At 49.9% G+C, this 20632-nt stretch overlaps 1 protein-coding gene across 3 annotated transcripts in view; it reads left to right on the top strand.

The window, feature by feature from the left end:
• LOC146402986 (uncharacterized) overlaps window positions 1-20632 on the top strand; it is an 80024-nt gene that overhangs the window by 33275 nt on the left and 26117 nt on the right. The gene's annotated exons all lie outside the window — the stretch shown is intronic.

The raw sequence follows: 20632 nt of genomic DNA, 5'->3' as shown, positions 1-20632 counted from the left end.
ATTAGGGCTGGGAGGCGTTTCCAGACCCAGCCCTTGGCAGTGACTGTGGGGAGAAGAGATTTTCAGAGCTGAGGGTGGGCGCGGGGAGGCGGGGGGCCCTAATTTGCGTCAGCCTCTGCTTGGCGTTTATCCCACCCTGTGCTTGGAGGTCACGCCAGCTTGTCCAGATGCGGGGCGGGGGGGGGGGAATGGGTCCCCTGGCTCAGCAGCTGGGGGGTCTGAGTTCTAGTCCTGGCTCGACTGCCTACCCCGGCTCCCAGAGTGCTTTCCTCATCTGCATGTTGGGTGTGCATGTTTGTGTATGTATTGGATTCATTTACTAATTGGTCAATATCAGTTGAGCACCCACTGGGCGCTGGGTGGTGGGCAACGAAGACAAGGAGCCAGGCCTTGGAGAAGCTACATTCCAATGGGAGAGGTACACCAATAGGTAGTTAGAACGGTGACAAATGCGCAGAGGAGAGGAGTGCTCTGAGACAACAAGTGATGCTGGAGGAGAGTCAGGGAACGCCTTGCGAGTTTGGGGGAAGGTGACATCTGAGCGAGGCCTGAGGATGTGTGCGGGTTGGTGATGCAGAGAGAAGAGACTCGACTCACGCCTTCTCCCCTCAGCTCAGCCTGACTTACTCAGTTTCCTTTAGCCCAGCTGGCTCGGTTTTATCCAGCCCAGTCCAAGTCAGCCGGGCCAAGACCAGCCTTCACTGACTTGTTATCCCAAGCCAGTCCCAAACAACTCAGTCCAACTGGAATCAACCCGATCCGATTCAATTAGGAGCAGTGAAAGTTTTCTAGATTTGATTTCGTTTCTCTCCCCCCTTCAGGAACGCCTTAGAACCTGACCTCTGAGGGCAGAGATTTTATATGCTTTGGTCACTCAGGAATCCCAAAGGCCTAGAATAGTGCCTTATACATAGTAAATGCTCAATAAATCTTTGTAAAGTGAACCGCCGCAGGAACCCTTCCTGGCCCAACATAAACCAACTCCATTTACCGCCACTTTTCAGTTGTAATTTGAATGGGATTCTACAGCCTTTTATATCAACTATCTAACTTGTAAAAATTTCATTTACGTGTTCAGTAACATGCCGGGAAGGGTTCCAGGGCTGTGAGTATTGTCGTAAAAAGGCTGACAGAGTCTTTCCTTGAGCTTATATTGGGGTGTGGGTGACAAGAATAAAATAAAAATACATGAACATGCATGCATGGGTATGTGTATGGTATCATGTTACCTAGTGATGAGTGCAGTGAAGACAAATATGGCCGAGGAAAAAGGGCTGGAGCAGCGTGGGGGTGCTGGGGTACAGGGGTGCAGGTGCGGGGGTGGGGCAGCAGTCATTATGCTATGAAGAAACACGGTGGTCATAGGACACTTCTCTGGGAGGTGATGTTTGAGCAGAGACCTGCCTGAACACAAGAGCAAGCTCTTTGGTTATCTGGGGCAAGTGCTTTCCAGGAACAGGATATAGGAAGTGCAAAGGCCCTGAGGCAGAAATGAGCTAGGTGTGTTCAAGGGACAGGAAGGAGATCCAAGGGCCTCCTCTCCTGCTAGTCTGTTAGCTTTGAGAGGATTGGGACTGTCTTGCACGTGGCCGCCTTCTCTGCTCTGGCACGTGCCAACGTGAAAAACAAAATTGTCAATGAATGGATTTGACGGAGCGTGATGTAAATTGATTTAATCCTAATTAGCATTAATTAATTTTTTTTTTTTTTTTTGCTTTTTAGGGCTGCACCCTTGGCATTTGGAATTTCCCAGGCTAGGGGTCGAATCAGAGCTACAGCTGTAGGCCTACACCACAGCCACAGCTATGATCTGAGACACACCTGCAACCTACACTGCAGTTCATGGCCACACCGGATCTCCTACCCACCGAGCGAGGCCAGGGATCCAACCTGCATCCTCATGGATACTAGACAATTCGTTTCCACTGAGCCACAACAGCAGGAACCCTCTAATTAGCATATTAAATTCAGGGCTCTTTAATTCAGTTGGATGTTGACAGGACCTTTTTGGACCTTGCAACCTCTGGAAAAGCAGGCTGCAATTCTAGAATTTGAAGAGTCCAAGAGTCTCTTAATTTTTCTAAGCCTCCGTGGTCTCATCTGCTAAAGGGGACAGTAACATCTGCCTTGCCTCTTCTGTCGGTACCGTGGGGATGGATGAGGTTGTGAGTGTGAAAGTGTTTTGCAGACCATCAAGTGCCAGGCTGACCTTCCTGACGCTGGAGATGCATGGGCCACTCAGGTCCCTTCTCTTTATGACATCCATAAATCTGTCCTTCTGTGAGTAGCCAAGACCCAAATCTGAGCAGGTCCCTCCGAAGTTTAAAAACCTTCCAGGGATGCCCAGTGGCTGTGAGACAAAGTTCAAGGTCCTCACCTTCTACCCACCACCCACCGAAGCTCCCCCGCAACCCCCGACCTCCCCAGGCCCTGCCTCTTACTCTCCTGTGGGTCCTTCCTCAGGCCTTTTCTTCTGTCTCTGGGTCTCTGCTCGGTGGTTCTCTCTGCCCAACTCCAATTTCTTCCAGCCGTTTCTTTTTGTTCTTTTTCTTTCTTTATTATTTTTTTGGGGTCTTTTTTGTCTTTTTTTTCAGGGCCACACCTGCAGCACATGGAGGTTCCCAGGCTAGGGGTCGAAGAATCGGGGCTGCAGCTGCCCGCCTACACTACAGCCACAGCAACTTGGAATCGAGCCATGTCTTCGACCCACACCACAGCTCACAGCAACACTGGATCCTTAACCCACTGATGGAGGCCAGGGATCAAACCAGCGACCTCATGGATGCTAGTCAGGTTCACTAACTGCTGAGCCACGACGAGAACCCCCCCTTTCTTTTTTTCTTTTTAAAATTTCAGGTAGGTACCGCAAGTTTAGTTTTTGATCCCTCTCCGTGCGGCAAAGCATCATTCTCATATGTGCTGCAAGGCCCTGTTCTTGTTTGGTGTATTCATGGTTTTCCTGCCCCTTCATCCCCAATTCTTCTTCCACTTCCCTCTTCCTGAGAGGTCCCCACTCTCATGTGTTTGGTGCATGAGCTTGGAAATGCACGTTTCTTTGAAAAAATATATGGTGTTATTTTCTTTGTGTATGTTTTTCATTTATATAAATGGTATTTTGCTTTAGAGAGCCTTCTGTTTCTTATTTTTTTCAACTTAACAATGTTTCTAAGATCTGTCCACATCACTGCATGTCCCCCTAGAGCCTAGTTCACTGCATCTAACGGCCTCTGTGCTGTGTACCTGCGCTGCATCCTTCTTACTTAGGCCCTGTGGCCCCCTTGCTCCTGGGCACCACCAGCAGTGCTCTGGTGCTCCTGGCACCACCAACAGTGCTCTGATGAATGTTCCTTTCCCTGCAGGGACAGGGCCAGTTCCTTTGTGGTGAGCACCCAGGAGGGGCGCTGCTCCAGGGCTCAGACCTGGATTTAGTTTCCCCAAGTTTTGCCTGATTGTCTTAGGGCCCAAGCATTGGCTATCACCCAGCTGTCACATTTACAATCGATGGGTGTAAAATGTATCTCACAGTTTCGATTTGCATCCCTCTGATTAGGTCACCCTCACACCAGCTGCCCTTGGCTATTCCCCCCCCCCCTTTACCTGGGCCAAGTCCGGCGGGCCCTTCCGGTCTTAGGGCAAGTGCACCCCTCTGGGAAGCCTTCCTTGACGGCACCCACCTGACTACATTTCCTGCTTCTCCTTTGTTTCCTTAAAGCTCCCCACCTCCGCTCACTGCAGTAGAACTTGTCCTGATGCGTGGTAGTTATCCGTCTCCCCCACCAGACTGTGTAGTCCCTGGGGATCACCTTCAGCTCTAATTTGTTTCCTTGTCTCTGGTGTTTGGCACAGGGCTTGGTCCGACGAAAGTTCCTGGGAATCGGAGTTCCTGTCGTGGCACAGCGGAAACACATCCGACGAGGAACCATGAGGTGGCGGGTTCGCTCCCCGGCCTCACTCACTGGGTTAAGAATCCGGCATGGCTGTGAGCTGTGGTGTAGGTCACAGATGTGGTTCGGATCCCGCGTTGCTGTGGCTCTGGCACAGGCCGGCAGCCCCAGCTCCGATTTGACCCCTAGCCTGGGAACCTCCCTCCATATGCCGCAGGTATGGCCCTAAAAAGACAAAAAGAAGAAGAAGAAGAAGAAAAAAAAATTCCTGGGCATGTTTGATGGCCGATGGAGAGAATCAGGGTGGTGGTTCTGAAGGGTGGAGAGGTCACGCTGGCAGGGGGCAGAGTGTGTTTCTGGCAGAGGGCGGGGAGGTTTATAACTGGGAAGAGAGGAGAGAAGGCTGGAAGGAGACGGTAAAGCTAGATCAGAGCTCACAGGCAGAGCCATGAGACCCAGGTGGAAAATTCCCGCTACTTTGGGGCTTTCTCCCAAAGGAGGGGCCAGGCCTGGGGTGGCCAGTCAAGGCAGAGCGTGGCGTGTTGACTGGGAGGAGGCAGAGGGCTGACCGGTCGTTATTGCTTTGCTCACCGGCCCGACTGGTTATCAATCTCCATCCAGCGTAATTACGGTTCTCTTGTGCCCCCGACCAAACCTTAGTCTGAGATGCATCTTCGGCAGGTAGCCTTTGTCTCGGGGCCAGGGCTGTCTTCCTGGCTGTTGACAGGGCCTTGGGCCTTGGCCAGCCTCGCATCAAAAGCCCCTGTAGCGACTTGCAGCTGCAGCCCTGGCCGGATCAGCCTGAAGGGGTCTCTCGGGGGAGCTGGATGCCCCAGCCTGCGGCGGAGCTAACTCCCCACCAGCGTCCGCTCCCTTCTCCTCGGCAACCTTCTTTTCCTTCCACGTGGTTTGGCAGAGGCTGAAAGGCAGAAGATTATAGGCATGCACTACATCCCCACAAACCAGCGTGAAACCCCGTGGTTGTCTTTTTCCACCCTCTGCCTCTACTTAGTTTTTCCTTTCTCTGAGGGACTGGGTTCCCAACATCTTCTCCTTCCCCGGGATCAATCAGTTGGCAGGGTGTTGTGGGAAGTAAATTTGCATTCAATCATGCCCATGGCAACCATCAGAAGCAGGGCCCGCGTTGCTGTCCTGGAGCCCAGACTCCATTCTGTTTTAAAAGCTTTGGGGTTTACAAAACTAAGTGGACTAGAACATAACTTTTAATAGCACATTTGAACAGAATTTAATGAGGTTTTAAGACAGAGCTATAAAGTGGTTTTTCTGCAAGGACTATTATTAATCATAAGAATAATCATAGCAGTCTATTTCGTTTGCTCAGCATGTTCCAATAGTCAAGACATTTTCACATTTAGTCATCCCATTTGACACTCAGCTCTTCTGGGAGGTCAGCAGGGCTGACCTTACCTTCCTGTAGCTTAGAACCGTTTTTTTCCAAACATTAACGTGCACAGGGATCCCCGGGGGATTGGTTAAGATGCAGCTTCCAATGCAATCACTCCGGGGTTGGCCTGAGATCCTGCATTTCTAACCCTCAGGTGACACCCATGCTGTAGATCCATGGACCACCCTGGAGTAAGAGTCATAAGAATGAGTCACTCCAAATATGCATAGATAAATGGTGTGAGAGCCAGAATTTCTTCCTCTCTTTCTCCCATCCACAAATACCGGTTCAGCGCTTTCTATGGCCTAGATGTGATTCTAGGTGCAGGAGTGAGTGACATTAAAAATACTTGGCAGTGGGCACAAGTGCTGACCAATCAGACCATCGCATCACCAGCTATGGGACTGGGCCCGAACGCTGGGGCCTCAGGGATGAAGCCGGTGGTCTTCTGGGAGTTCCTGCCAAGCCCTCCCCAATTTAGCCTCAGGCCAGTTGACTTCCTGAGCTGACAGTGCTGGCCACTGAGTGCCCATCACCTTTGCACTCTGACCCCACATCCTCTGGCCCCCCAGCTCCTGCCACCTTCTCTCCCTCTCTGTTCCACTTTTATATATTTACTAATGTTATTTAAATCATAATGTAATATATAATAACATAATGATCATTTAATATATGAAAGAGGCTTTCAAAGCCTCTTTTTATATGGGAGCTGAGCAGGCATCCTAAGCCCCGTTTTATGGACGTGGAGGCCAAGATGAAAGCTTTGAGAGAGGGAGTGTTTGACCAAGAACATAACTCAGACTCCTGGGCCCAGTGACTTGCCTAAGGCCTTTTAGTCAATCAATCCGTGAATACTTAGTCACTGTCTATGGTGTGCCAGGCTCTGGTCTAAGCTTTGGGGGTGCATCAGTGACCAGCAGAGATGAGTCTCTGCCCTCGTGGAGCTTTCTCTTCAATGGGGGGAGACAGGCAATTACAAATAGAGCGGATAGTGTATGACGGCCACAGGACAGCATATTGTGCAGTAGGTGAAGTCTTCTGGACAAACTAAAGCTGAGGAGGGGAGGGGGATGGGGCACTGGGGGCCTTGTGTTCCCAGTGGGGAGTGGAGTGGTTAGAAACGGTCTCCCTTTGGAGGCGACTTCTGAATAAAGACCTGAGGGAGGTGATGGAGCCAGCCGTGCAGATTTCTGGAGGAAGAACGGTCCAGGCAGAGGGAAGGCGGTGCGAGTGCGCTGGAGCCCCCCTGCTTCCAGGGCCTCTAGAGACCCTTTGATGTGAGCCTGGTCTTCTCAGCCCTGCGGGGACAGCATTCTTTGTTCCTCTGCTCTCTCCATCTCTGCTCGGGGCTCCCAGCATGTGTCTTTACACCAGGGCAGCGGGAGCCCCTGCAGCGGCTGGGGCGGGTGGGTAGAGAGGCAGTGCTGGGATGCCCGCTCACCCGTTGCCCGGGGATGTGTCTCTTGAGCAGCAGCCGTATTGAAAGGTTGATCTCCCCATTAGGAAGGATTTGTCAGCACGAGCTGGGGCTTAGCGGCCTAAGCCGCAGGTCTGAAGGCTCAGACAGGTTCAGGGCCTGGAGGAGCTGACTCAGGCGCTGCCCCCCCCCCCCATACCCAGGAATCAAGGAAAGGCCACCAGCAGAGACCCCCTGGGGCAGAGTCAGAGGAATCATTTGGGGTCTTCAAGGGGCACTGCCGAAGCCACTGTCCCTTGCAATGTTCTTGCCAGGATCCAGGAGCAGCCTGATGCCATAGCCTGGCCTCAGGGCTCAGCTGGGCGCCCTCTGGCTGCCTCTGCTCCTTCCCTGGCACCATCCCTCCTTCTCCACGGCTGTGGATGCCACCTGCGCTCCAGCAGTTCCCCAGTTTCCTGCAGGCTGCTCTCCTGATGGCCAGCCGTTGGCCTGACGTCCCCACCAGGATGTCCCATAAACCTCTTGAACTGAACGCCCCCAAAGGGACCCCCATCTTCCCCCAAATCTACTCATCAACCACAGCTGCCTTTCACTATTCCACTTACTTCACGGTGTATCCACTCCCTTACGTACTTTCAACAGGTCCAGTTATAGCCCCGTTTCACAGACGAGGGAACTGAGGGAGGGGAAGTTTACATCACATGACACTCATGCTAAACTACTTTACGGAGTCAACTCCACATCCAGAACCTACCTGGGGCCTCCACACCCCTCCGTCTCCCCTGCTCTGACCCCGTCCAGGCTGCTGCCCCATCCCTGCTTGTACCAACTGTCTCCTCACTGGTCCCCACTGTCCTTCTCTCCCTCCCTTTCTCCCCAGAGCAGCCTGAGTGATGATCAAGAAAATACAGAGCTGATGATGTCACTTTCCACGGTTCTTGGAGAAAACCCAAACGCCTCCCGGTACCTGCCAGACCACATCCTACACGGTTCCTGGCTACCCCCCTGACCTGTCCTCCAGCGCTTACGCTGCTCACACCAGCCCCACGGTTTGCTCCTCATTCCTTAAATGTGGCCCCTCTTCCCACTCAGGGCCCTTCACTCGTGTGCTCTCTCATTGTGGACTTCCTGTCTTCAGGTTTCGGTTCAATGTCTGCTGCAACAGGAGGCCTTCTTTGATGTCTTTTTTTTTTTTTTTTTTTTTTGTCTTTTTAGGGCCGCACCCTCAACATATGGAGGTTCCCAGGATAGGGGTCTAATCAGAGCTATAGCTGCTGGCCTACACCACAGCCACAGCTACACAGGATCCAAGCCGCTTCTGTGACCTACACCACAGCTCACGCCAATGCCAGATCCTTAACCCACTGAGGGAGGCCAGGGATTGAACCCGCAACCTCATGGTTCCTAGTCGGATCCATTTCTGCTGCGCCACGATGGGAACTCCTTTCTCTGAGTTCTTTATCGGGTCCTGTCACCCTGTTAGATGCTCTCACGGCACCTTGACCTGCATGTTGACAACATCCAGATAGAACTGCGATTAGGGTCCTTACTTGCTGAGCATGTGGCTTCTCACTCAGAAGGCCCGGGGCCTGCGTGGTTCCCAGCTGTATCCCCAGCACAGCGTCTGACATGGTAAATGCTGAGAACAAGCAAATGACATTCTCGACCTTCGTTTCCAAGTTGTCCCTTGTTGTTCCCCTGGGCACTCATCGTGCTTCACCTCAGCTGCCTCCCTTCTTCCCCTTCACGTAGCCACACTCTGCAGCCTCTGTGCCTCGGCTCTTGCTGCTCCTCCAGCCAGATGCCCTCCCGCTTCTCCTCACAGCCTGGCAGTCCCTCGGGGCTCCCGTCGAGTTGCCAGGAGGGTTTCCTTCTGCACGCTAACAGGTGGCATAGCGGTCCTTTTTCTTGCTATTCATGGGAGGGCCTCCAGTAGTACCCGCGTGAGAATCCTTGCCCTCGTGCAGGAAGTGACCTGTCTTCTTTTTCAGGGCTCTCCCCAGAAGTGATCCGATCAGGGTTGGGCACAAGAGATGCCCGCAGAGGTGGATCGAGCCAGATGAAGCCCCAGCCAGCCGCTTCCATCTCTCCTGGTCTTTCAGCTTCTCCTGGGAGACACCCCAGGCCCCACCAGCTCTGCTCATACCACCTAGGGGTAGCTTCTCACTTGCGAGATCGGGTGAGCGAGTCTGTGAGGAAGCACAGGCAGTGAAAAGAGCAAAGGTTTGGGAGTCAGATAAATCTAGACTAAAATCCGATTTCTGCCGGGTTAAACCACATGCTGTGGCCATTTCGTGGCCCTTAACTATTGAATAGCAACAGTTTCATGTGGCCCAATTTAAGATGTATGCTCAGGCCGTCGGTCTGATCGCTTTTAGACTTAGTTTCTTCATCTGTGAAATGGGTGTAGAGCCTTCTTCATAGAGTAGGCCGAGGAGAAAGTGAAGCGTGACATTGTGGGTAAAAGCTTGAGTTCTGGAGCCAACTTTGAACCCTGGCTCCACCATCTTATTGGGTGCCTAACTGCAAACAACAGAGTTCATTAGAGCTAGTTTAAGCAGAGAGAAATGTGTTATAGTGTATTGGCCAGCTTGCAGAATCTCAGGAGGGCCCCAGGAATGGGGCCTGACTAAACCACAGGGGCATTTTTAGTGAAAACATCCCTTCCCTGTCACTCAGTCCCTATGGCATTCTGGGCTGGATGCCAGAGGCGCCATCCCTGCTGTCCCCAAAGAACTGGTTGCCCCTGCCCCTGGCCTGGCTATGAGATTGATTCTTTCAGATGGCCGCCTTCTTCTGACTTCAGGTTTCACATGAATTCATGGGTCACATGTCTGCATCTGAGCCACAGCGGGGGCTGCGGATGAGGCCTTCCTGGCTCCTACCCCAGCGATGTTGGGCTCAGCATGCAGGAAATAACCAACATGTAGGACGGGCTCTCAGTGACAGCAGCTGTTTGCTCCTGCGTCTTACTAGCTACGTGATCTCAGGCAAGCCCCCTGTTCTCTCTGAGACTCAGTTTGGTCATCTGCAAAAGGGGGATAATAGTCATATCAATGCCATAGGGTTGTTGCGAGGATTAAATGCACTTATTTGTGAAAAAGCTCTTAGAGGAGAACTTTGCATATAGTAAACTCTTAATGGGTACTGGCTGGAATTATTATTACATTATTATTAGTGGTTTGAGACCTCTTGGCACAAAGCCTAGCAAGGAGAAGATACTCTTTAGACGTCTGTTGAGGGGGAGTTCCTTGGTGGTCTGGTAGTTAGGACTCAGCGCTTTCACTGCTGTGGCCTGGGTTCAGTCCCTTGTCTGGGAACTGAGATCCCACATCACGCCATGGCCCCAAACCAAACCAAAACAAAACCTATTACTTAAGAAAAAAGTCCGTAGAATGCAAACCCGGGCTGAATGCGATTTAGAATTCCTCTCAGCATCCCAGAGTCCTTTGAACAGGTAGGACCAGCAGGATGCTGGAACCGACCTGGACTAGCTGATTGTTAACTTTTTAGGAATGTGATGAGCTAGTAGCTCAAAATCCACCAGTGTGGGAGAATTCACACCACCGATATTGGCCAAGGCTGCAATTCAGGGTTCCCTTTTCCCTAGAAAGAGCAGCTTCTCGTGGTTAATGTTCATCAGCCCAGTGCAGGCTAGGACACTCGGAGTACCCAGCACGGTGCTGTCTCTGCTGGTCCTTCTGCGTGTGGCCCTTGTCCCTGCTTAGCAGATTCTTTGCATCAACTTGATTTTCCAGACGTCGGGACACGTAGATGAGCCCTGGGCTCATGGCTTTCTCATGTGTCTCTGGGTGGACGCCTCTTCTGTACTGACGAGCTCCTGCCAGACAGTGAGCCCTCTGAGGATGGCTCTAGCACCCAGCACAAGGTCTGGCACGAGGTGGTGCAGGAGGCCCTTGTGGGACAGCTACATGGACAAGGTTCTCTTCCCCACGCTGCTTGACAGCGTTCTCTCTCCCTTCCTGGAAAGGCATCGCCCTTCGAAAAGCATCACCAGTCCTGTTTTCCTTCTTCGTGCTCTTTCGCCATGTGGATCATATAAGAAGGGAGTTGGGGGGGGCTTGGGGGAGGGGGAAGGGCCCCCTTGAATGTGGGTGAACCTCGAAAGGGGGGTGTGGGGGGCTGCCTCCCGCTTTGGAGACATTCCTCTGATTGCTCTGCACAGCTCAGCAGGCTGCCCTGGCTTAGTACGAAAAGGAGGGAGAGGCAAACACCCTTCGTTTTAATTAAAGCCAACTTTACATTGTTATTCTATTTGCCTGTGTTATTGCACGAGCTTACAATAAAGTTATACGGCGCCCCCAGGGCGGCTTGAGCTGCGTGATAGAACGTGTCCAAGTTCAGCGCTCCAGGACGGTGCCTGGCTTCCCTGCAGGGTGAACCCGAGCCAGCCCCGGGTCCTCTCTGGGGCTCCCAGCTATTGTTCGAGCTCAGATCTATCAGCAGAGCCTTTATGTACATTTCATTCATTTGAAAAGCATTTTTGGAGGACTTTCCGCGGGTCCAGCCATGGACCAGGTGCCGAGTCTGCCCCGGCACACGGCTGCACGCCCCCCACCCCGGATACACGTACCCCGTCTCCAGGACTTGTGGTCGCCACGGCCCCCCTCCCCCGCAAGATGCTTATTCTGGTCTTTCTTCTTTTGCTTCGAGGAGGCATCAGTGGTTGAGCAGAGGAATCCCTCGCATTTAGCAATTCCCTAAATTCCCTAAAGATGTGTTCGTTTGCATCTGGCATCTCGTCTGGTTCTCACAACACCTCTCTCCAGAGTGTTCAAGATTCAGTGCAAATGCTAACTCTTCCTTAAAGCCTCCCCTGGTCACACCTTTCCTTAGACCTCTGTGGTGTTCCTTTGGCCTCTTTTTCAAAGATCTCATCGCGAGTTTTAAAATTAAAGCTTATTTTACATACAGTGAAAGGTGCAGATCTTTTTTTTTTGGCACCCTTGGCATATGGAGGTTCCCAGGCTAGAGCTTGAATCAGAGCTACGGCTGCTGGCCTACACCACAGCCACAGCAATGTAGGATCCCCAACCACTAGAGCTTGAACCAGAGCTACAGCTGCTGGCCTACACCACAGCCACAGCAATGTAGGATCCCCAACCCACTGGGCGAGACTGGGTTCGAACCTGCAACCTCATGGTTCCTAGACGGATTCGTTTCCGCTGCGCCACGATGGGAACTCCGACAGGTGCAGCCCTTAAGCGTGATGGGATGAGTATGTATATAGCTCTGTGACCACCACTCAGATCCAGACATAGAATATTTCCATCCCCCAGAAAGCTCCCTCATGCCTCTTCCCAACCAATCCACTCTCCAGGCGCAAAGGATGTTCTGAATTTCTAACACTCTTGTTAAGTTTTTCCCCTGAACGTCGTATAAATGGAGTCAAACCGTATGTATTTCTTTCTTTTTTTTTTTTTGTATTTTCTAGGGCCACACCCGCAGTATATGGAGGGTCCCAGACTAGGGGTCTAATTGGAGCTGTAGCTACCGGCCTACACCACAGCCACAGCAACGAGGGATCTGAGCCACGTCTTTGACCTATACCACAGCTCACGGCAACACCAGATCCTTAACCCACTGAGCGAGGCCAGGGATCAAACCTGCAACCTCATGGTTCCTAGTCGGATTCGTTAACCACTGAGCCACAACGGGAACTCCAAACCGTATGTATTTCTTATATGTCTGGTTTCTCTTGCTCAGCGTGTTTGTGAGCTCTCTCCATGTCCTTGGTGGGTTAGAGGTCTGTTCTTTGCGCCTGCTGAGTTGTATTGTATGGAGATACCACTTTTTGTTTGTTCATTTATTTGCATATGTTATGGTTTGGGGCCCTTTTAAATAAAATTGCTATAAACATCTCTTATATAAGAGAAATGGGCACATGTCTTCACTTCTCCGGGGGACATCCCTAAGAGGGAAATTGTTGGTCATCAAGTAGATACCTTTTTAACTGTGTATGAACCTGCCAAAGAGTTTTGCCATGTGTTTGTACCATTTTACAGCCCCTTCAGCGATGTATGGGCATCTTTGTCTCCCTTCTCCATTATGGCTTCTTATAGGCTATAGAATATAATTCCCTGTGTTATACAGTGGGACCGCGCTGTTTATCCATTCTCTGTATAATAGTTGGCATCTGCTCATCCCAAACCTCCACTCCATCTCGCCCTCCTCCTCGCTCCTCCCTGGTAACCAAGTCTATTCTCTATGTCTGAGAATGTGTTTCACAGATAAATTCATGTGTGTCCTATTTTAGATTTCACATATAAGTGATAGCATGCGGTACGTGTCTTTCTTTTCCTGACTTAACTTCACTCAGCGTGATAATCTCTAGGTCCGTCCATATTGCCGCAAAAGGCATCGTTTCATTCTTTTGATGGCTGAGTAGTATTCCACATCTTTATCCATTCATCTGTTGATGGAAATTACTGTTTCCATGTCTTGGCTATTGTAAATAGTGCTGCTGTGAACATAGAGGTGGATGTATCATTTTGAATTACAGTGTTGTCTGGATTTATGCCCAGGAGCGGGATTGCTGGATCTCATGGCAGCTCTAATTTTAGTTTTTTGAGAACCTCCATATTGTTTTCATTGTGGCTGCACCAATTTACATTCCTACGAAACAGTGTGGGAGGGTTTCCTTTTCTCCACACCCTCTCCAGCCTTTGTTATTTGTGTACTTTTTTTTTGATTTTTGAGGCTGAATCTGTGACATATGGAAGTTCCCAGGCTAGGGGTCGAATTGAAGCTGCAGCCACAGCGACTCGGGATCCCAGCTACATCTGTGACCCACGCCACAGCTCACGGCAATGCTGGAGCCTTAACCCACTGCGTGAGGCCAGGGATCGAACCTGCATCCTCGTGGATACTACTCGGGTTCGTATCACAGTAAGCCACAACAGGAACTCCTGTCACTTGTACACTTTTTGATGATGGCCATTCTGACTGGTGTGAGGTGATACCTCATTGTAGTGTTGATTTGCATTTCTCTAATAATTAGTGATGCTACGGTTGCTCCATATTCTTGTCAACATTTGCAATTATCAGTCTGTTTTCATTTTAGCCATTTTTTTTTTTTTTTAACAGCTGCACATGAGGCACATGGACATTCCTGGGCTAGGGGTCAAATTGGAGCTGCAGCTGAGGGCTACACCACAGCAACAGCAATGTGGGATCCAAGCCGCTGAGCCTCATCTGTGATCTACACTGCTGCTTGTGGCAACGCTGGATCCTTTAACCTACTGAGTGAGGCTAGGGACTGAACTCACATCCTCATGGATACTGGTTGGATTCTTACCATGTATAATCGATTTTTAATATTTATCTTGTATTTTGCATTCTTACTAAAGTCATTTATTAGTTCTAATGCATTTTTAGTAGAGTCTTCAGGATTTTTGATGTGTAGAAATACTGTTGTGTCTGAATAAAGACAATCATACTTCCACCTTTGCAATATTTATGTCTTTTTTTTCTTTTTCCTGCTTTATTGCGCTAAGACCACCTGTACGATGTTGAAGAGAAGTACTGACAGTGGCATCCTTGTCTTGTTCTTGATCTCAGGGAGGAAAAGACACTATTTTATTATTAAGAATATTGTGAGTTGTAGGTTTTTCACAGATGTCTTTTTACCTGATTGAGAAAGTTTTCTTCTATTCCTAGATTTCTGAGAATTTTTATTACGAGTGGGAATGGGATTTCATCAAACGGTTTTCTAGCATTTATTGAGATGATTTTCTGTTTTGTTGTCTTAATGCAGAGAATCCCATAAACCAACATACATATTGATAGATAGGTTGATGAATTTAATTAGACAATAATTTGTTGAGGATTTTTGTGAAGGATATTGGTCTGTAATTTTCTTTTCTTATAATGGCCTTGTCTGGTTTTGGTATCAGAATAACATTAATTTCATATGATGAGTTGGAGAAGTTCCCTCCTGTGTTTGCTAGAAGTGTTTCGTATAGTCATTCATTAAATGTTTAGGAGAATTCACCATTGGAAACATCTGAAGCTTTATTTGTGTGCATTTTTAAAAATTATGGGTTCAGTTTCTTTAAAGCTATAAGGCTATTAAGATTTTCTATTTTTTCTCTTGTCACTATTGGAAATTTGTGACTTTTAAGGAATTTGTTCATTTCATCCAAACTGTTGGATTCATTAGCATTAAGTTGTTCCTAATAGTCCCTCATATCATTTTCATGTATGTAGGATCTGTTGTGATGTCTTTTAGTTGTGAGTTTGTGTCTTCTTCTCTTCCTGTCTCTCTATCTAGAGGCTCATTAATTTTATTAATCCTTCAAAGAGCCAGATTTGATGTCACTGGTTTTTCTGTCCTGTTTGTTTTCTATTTCAGTGTATTCCATTCTCATCTTAATATTTCTTTCCTCTGTTTACTTTGTTCTTCTTTTTTCTAGAGTCTCAAGATAGAAACTTAGATCATCAATTTTCAGTCATTCTTCTTTTAAAATGATGCTTAAAGTTATTTTTCTCTGAGCCCTGCTTTAACTACATTCTGTAATTTTGATGTTGTATTTTTACTATCATTCAGTGTTCATGCTCTCTCTCCATTCAGGTCAGTTTCTCAGAGTCTTTTCATGATCAGTCCATATAAAATAGCCCTTCACCCCTACCAATCTTTATTCCTTACCCTGAATTATTTTTTAATAACACCTGGCATATTACAGTATATTTACATGTTCTATTACACAGACATACAATATATGATATGATTTAATAATTTATTTATTCCTACTTTAATGACCTGGCTTCTCTACTAAGCTCCTTCAAGGCAGGCACTATTTATTCACTGATATAGCCCAACCCTTTAAAGAAGACTTAAAAATTATTTGTTAAATGAAAGAGTAAATACATTATTTAGGACCTTGTGCAAATAGCTCCATTCCAAAAGTCTTACTGCACAGCCTTCTCCAATTCTCAGACAGTTTACCTCACTTGCTTATAATGTTTTTATACTTGCTTGTATTTTGTCACTGTTTTTTTTTTTTTCTTTTTTTTGTCTTTCCTAGGGCTGCACCCGTGGCATAGCATATGGAGGTTCCCAGGCTAGGGGTCTAATCAGAGCTGTAGCCGCTGGCCTACACCACAGCCACAGCCACAGCCACAGCCACACGGGATTTGAGCCGCGTCTGTGACCTACACCATAGCTCATGGCAATGCTGGATCCTTAACCCACTGAGGAAGGCCAGGGATCGAACCCACAACCCCATGGTTCCTAGTCGGATTCGTTAACCACTGTGCCACGACGGGAACTCCGCTTTGTCACTGGTTTTGATCGTAGCATTATTGTTTGTCTCTCTCTCCCACTGCCCACCTGTCCCAAGAGCCAGTACCATGTCTCTATTCATCAGTGCCCAGTACAGGGCCTGCGACAGAGGAGGAGAGCAAATGTTAGAAAGGTAATAAAGGAGGTGTCATCAGCCACCCCTGCCTTGCAAATCAACTCTGAGCTAGATTTACTTGTTAGAGCAAAAACCTTCTCCTGAATCCGGACATCTGAGCTAGAAGAGCTTTTCAGTTTGCAGGGTGATGTTGTTTGTCTGTGATTGGAGCACTGAAACAAGTCTGCCCCATCCTTTCCAGTTCTGAAAGCACTTTCCTCTGTGTTATCACACTGGCTCTTTACTCCCTCCCTGGGAGGCACTGTGACCCCCTTTCCAGATGAGGAAGTGGAAACTCAGAACGCTGAAACCAGGTAGCTCAGAACTGGGGAGTCTGAGATTGGATTCGAGGTTTCTGAATTCCTCAGGCTGTTCACAGCACCAAGGAAAGAAGCCCACATGTGACATGGAGGCAAGACGGGTTCCAAGGCCTCATTGTCCAGGGGGTGGGAGGTTTGGGGTCTATTGAGCTGAATGCTCCCATCAGGGGTGACGGTGTCTACACAGGCTCCATGGCCACTGGTCTCAGATTCTGTGGCTTTGACCCACAGGATCCGTCTTATGTAAAGAAAAGAGCTTTTGCGTTTTAAACCTGGCCTCTCCCTACTGTTAGTTAAAGATCTCGGGCAAGAGACTTTCCGTCTCTGGATCTTGGTTTTCATCTTTAAAAGGGGGCTTAATACTCGCTTCTTAGCGTTGCTGTGAAAATGTCATGAGAGATTGTGTAAGTGGATCTTGTGGGGTCTCTAACAAAGCAGCCCCTTTCTTTAGATGTTTCGGGTCCCCGAAACATCCTTGCATCAGAGTATTCCCCCTGATGGCTTACCTCTCGCCGACTGGACAAAGGAGAGAGGGAGGCATGGTATGGGGGAGAGGGCAGGAATCTTCTAGCTGCCACTGTCCCATCATCTGGGCTCCCAGTGGATAAAAAATGGTCCTGGTTCCATGGGGACAGTCTGGGGGCGAGGCCAGCTGGTACCAAACCACATAATATGACACATAGTATGATAATATGATAATAATGACAACTCAACAGCTACCATTTACTGGCTGCTATTTATGACTTATTTTGTACAGAGAACAGATTTGAACGGATTTGAAATTCCCTGACTGTGCCCTGGAGGTCCCTCCTCCCAGGCCAGGCCAGTTTTCCTTCCCCTAATCTCTGGGCAGATGGATCCTGCTCGCTGTACCTCAATGTCTGGCCGTGATCCTGCTTCAGCTCAGACCTCCCGTGGGGCCCCTCCCCTAATATCAGCGGGAGCGCAGATTGGATACCATGTGATGCGACTCTGGCGGATCTTTCCATGCATCTCTGCCGCTTACCGCCTACATCCCACACCGCAGTTCCTTTTGGCCTTTTCTGGAACATACCCAATACCGTCCCACTCTAGGTCTCTGCCTATGCCGTTCCTTGGCCTGGAGCACTCTTTCATGAAATCCCTACAGGCTCTTGACCACAGATCTCTGCCCAGCTTTGATGATTTTCCCAAGACCACTGAACCTGTCAAAACCTAACCTGTTTTGGTTAGATGGACTGGGAGGTCATGGCCCTTAAAAGTAAGGGGTGCCAGATTCAGCAAATAAGAATACAGGAGACCCCGTCAAATTACGTTGCAGGTAAACAATGAATAGTTTTTAATATATGGCCATGCAGTATTTGGGACATCCTTATACAGAAAATTATTTGTTGTTTTTCTGAAACTCAAGTTTAACTGGATATCTTATTTTATCTGGCACCCTAATCCATGCGTTTGTAAGCATATACTCGTTCTGAAACCTTCTGGGAGAGGTACTGCTTTTGTTATGGCTTAGACTGAGAGGGGGCCTGGGGGCCTGGAAACGGAAGTGGCCTGAGAGCCCATCTACTGCCCGGAGAATGGGAGGAGGTGCAGTGGGGGGTAGCGGGTAGGGGAGGCTAGAACTCAGGGCCCCTGATTCTAGCCACGGCCCCCTCCTGTGCTAGCAGCTCGGTGCTCTGGGCTGATGGAGCAGCTCGAGTTCCCACTCCCCTGCCCCTGACCTGCCCTTGGCCAGCTTCAGAGGGCGGTCTGATGACGAAATGTGATCCTGCCATAAAATCTATACAAAACCACCTCTTCTCACAGCCCACCCGCCCGCCTCAAAGGGGGGCACCTAATCCCCATTTATGGGGCCGAGCAGCTGGGCCCGGCCCGAGTCTTTGAACGTGAGCTTGGGGTGCCCTGGGTCAGCCCAGCCTCGGCCGGAGGAACCTGAGAGTGAGGGCATCTAGGGAGGCCGGGCACGTTGAGCGGCCAGCCCGTCGTGGGCCCCCAGCCCAAGGAGCAGCAGTACGAGTGAGAACAGAAAACAAGAGCGCAGGAGATGGAGGGTCAGAGCGATCCCATGTTCTGTGCATGAGGAGTCTGGGCTTCAGTCCAGCAGCTGAGAAGAGACACTGAGGGTTTTCAAAAGAGAGCAACATGGTTCTAATAGAAAGATGGGCTGGAGACCCCTTCGTTAGAAGCCTCTGGAAGCAATTCAGAATGATGACTGCGCTGACTCTGAGAGGGGTGGCCGGGTGGCGAGGAGTGAAGGGATACCACTGAGCTGCCAGGAGGTAGTGATGGGACAGCTGGGTCATGGCAGAGTCCAGAAGGAGGTCAGCTTTCTGGTTTGGGTGACGCGGTGGGTGGAGGGGCTGATGCAAGGACGAGACCATCAGCGTGCAGGAAAAAAGCGGGGCTGTGGGTGTGCTGAGTAGAAGGGGCCTGGGCGGCACCCGGCAGAGAAGCTGGAAGGTGGCTGTGAGCCGGGGATCTGCGAAGAGAGCTGGGATGTGGAGACCAAGCTGGGCATCGTCAGCCTACGGGCCTGGAAACTGTGACCGAGGGGAGGGCGACGAGAAAAGAGGTCTAGGTGGGAGCCCCCAGGAACGCCAACAGGAAGAGCTGGGGAGGGGCGGAGGAGTCCACAGAGGAGACGGCAGGCCACACAGGTAGGAGGAAAGCCAGAGGAGGCGAGGGCGTGGGAGCCGAGAAAACCTCACTCTGAGGGTCCCCCAGGCAGAGCCTTCCTCGGACTGAGCCGCAGCTCACGTTGGTCTTGGGGGGGGGTCGATGTGCCAAGGAGTGGGGGGGGCATGGAGCTACTGAGTGTAGAGCAGGCTGTGAAGAGGTTGGGGGTGTGGGGTGTGGTCGGGCAGAAAAGGGGTGGGCATTGGAGGAGAATGGGACCTTCAAGGGGAGACTGTTTGCAAAATTCTTTTTTTTTTTTTGCTTTTTAGGGCCACACTCGCAGCATATGGAGGTTGCCAGGTTAGGGGTTGAATTGGAGCTGCAGCTGCTGGCCTATGCCACAGCCACAGCAATGCAGGATCCAAGCCATGTCTGTAGCAATGCTGGATCCTGAGTGATGCCGGGGATCGAACCTGCAACCTCATGGTTCCTAGTCGGATTCGTTTCCTCTGCACCACGGTGGGATCACCTGCAAAAGTCTTGAGGATGTTTAACTGCTGTTGGGACGGAGGCAGTAGGAAAAGGGGGGCAGAAGGACACCTTTCAGTCTTTCCCACTGTGAGACAGCGTCACCTTTCAGACTCGGGACACCTGCACACAGACACACCCCAGAAACAGATTCACAACAGGTGCTCACCCTTGCTGGGTGTGACAGGCTGATATTTCCGCTCCTATTTCACTTTTTAAAACTGCTGGTCACAGCACCCGCCATTAAACGTGTGACCCTCGAATGGTCCACCGTGGTCAGTTTGAGAAACGCTGAGGTGGGAGCTGTGGACAGAGCAGGGAGGAGAGGCGATCTCTCTGGTGGCGTTCCCTGGGGAGGGACTCCCATCTGTCACTTTAGTAGGAGGGAAGGAGGTGAGACTTGGAAGAGGCACAGGAACATAGGCGGTTTTGTGACTGAAAGTTGATGGTTCTTGTTTTCTCCGGGAAGGTCAACTGTCAAAAGGGCAGGGATGGAAGAGAAAGTTTGGAGGTTCTGGGAAGAAAGGGGACGATTCGAACAGCCACTGTGGGAGCAGAAGGAGCAGGGCCTAGGTGGCTTGTGGAGATGGATTTAAAGTAGATTTCCTGGAATTTTAGTGAAGCCTGTGCAGGAGAGTTCCTGCTTTGTTTGGGGACAGGTAAGTCCTGCTATGGAACAAGGGCTAGGAATTCTTTGCTGAATGAATGAATAAGCAAATAGCTCAATGATGATCAATTCAGCAAACATGTGGTAAGTGCCCACTATGTGCCAGGTACTGTTCCAGGAGGTGAATGCAGAGGCGACATTTCCTGGAAGCAAATTGTGCATTGGGCCCTTTGGACTTCATGAGGTTTTTCTCTGATGACTGCGCCCTCCCTCCCTTCCTTTTTTCCTTCTTTCCTTCCTTTCTTGGTGGCTATCTCAGTCCAGTGAAAAGTTTGGAGGGATGGCCATCATTTTGCTACATTCCTGTCTGTGTTCAGCCTAAGGAGTCAGGAAGCATGGTCTTCATTTTCACTAGCTCAGAGAGGCAAAGTGACTTGTCCCAGGTCACACAGCG

Source organism: Sus scrofa, chromosome 6 (genome assembly GCF_054392235.1).
Source record: "Sus scrofa isolate SSC_HxYL_T2T_F1_AM1 chromosome 6, Sscrofa_HxYL_maternal_Yorkshire_Landrace_v2.0, whole genome shotgun sequence".
Classification (NCBI taxonomy): Eukaryota; Metazoa; Chordata; class Mammalia; order Artiodactyla; family Suidae; genus Sus; species Sus scrofa.
This window is presented reverse-complemented; position numbering and strand designations above follow the sequence as displayed.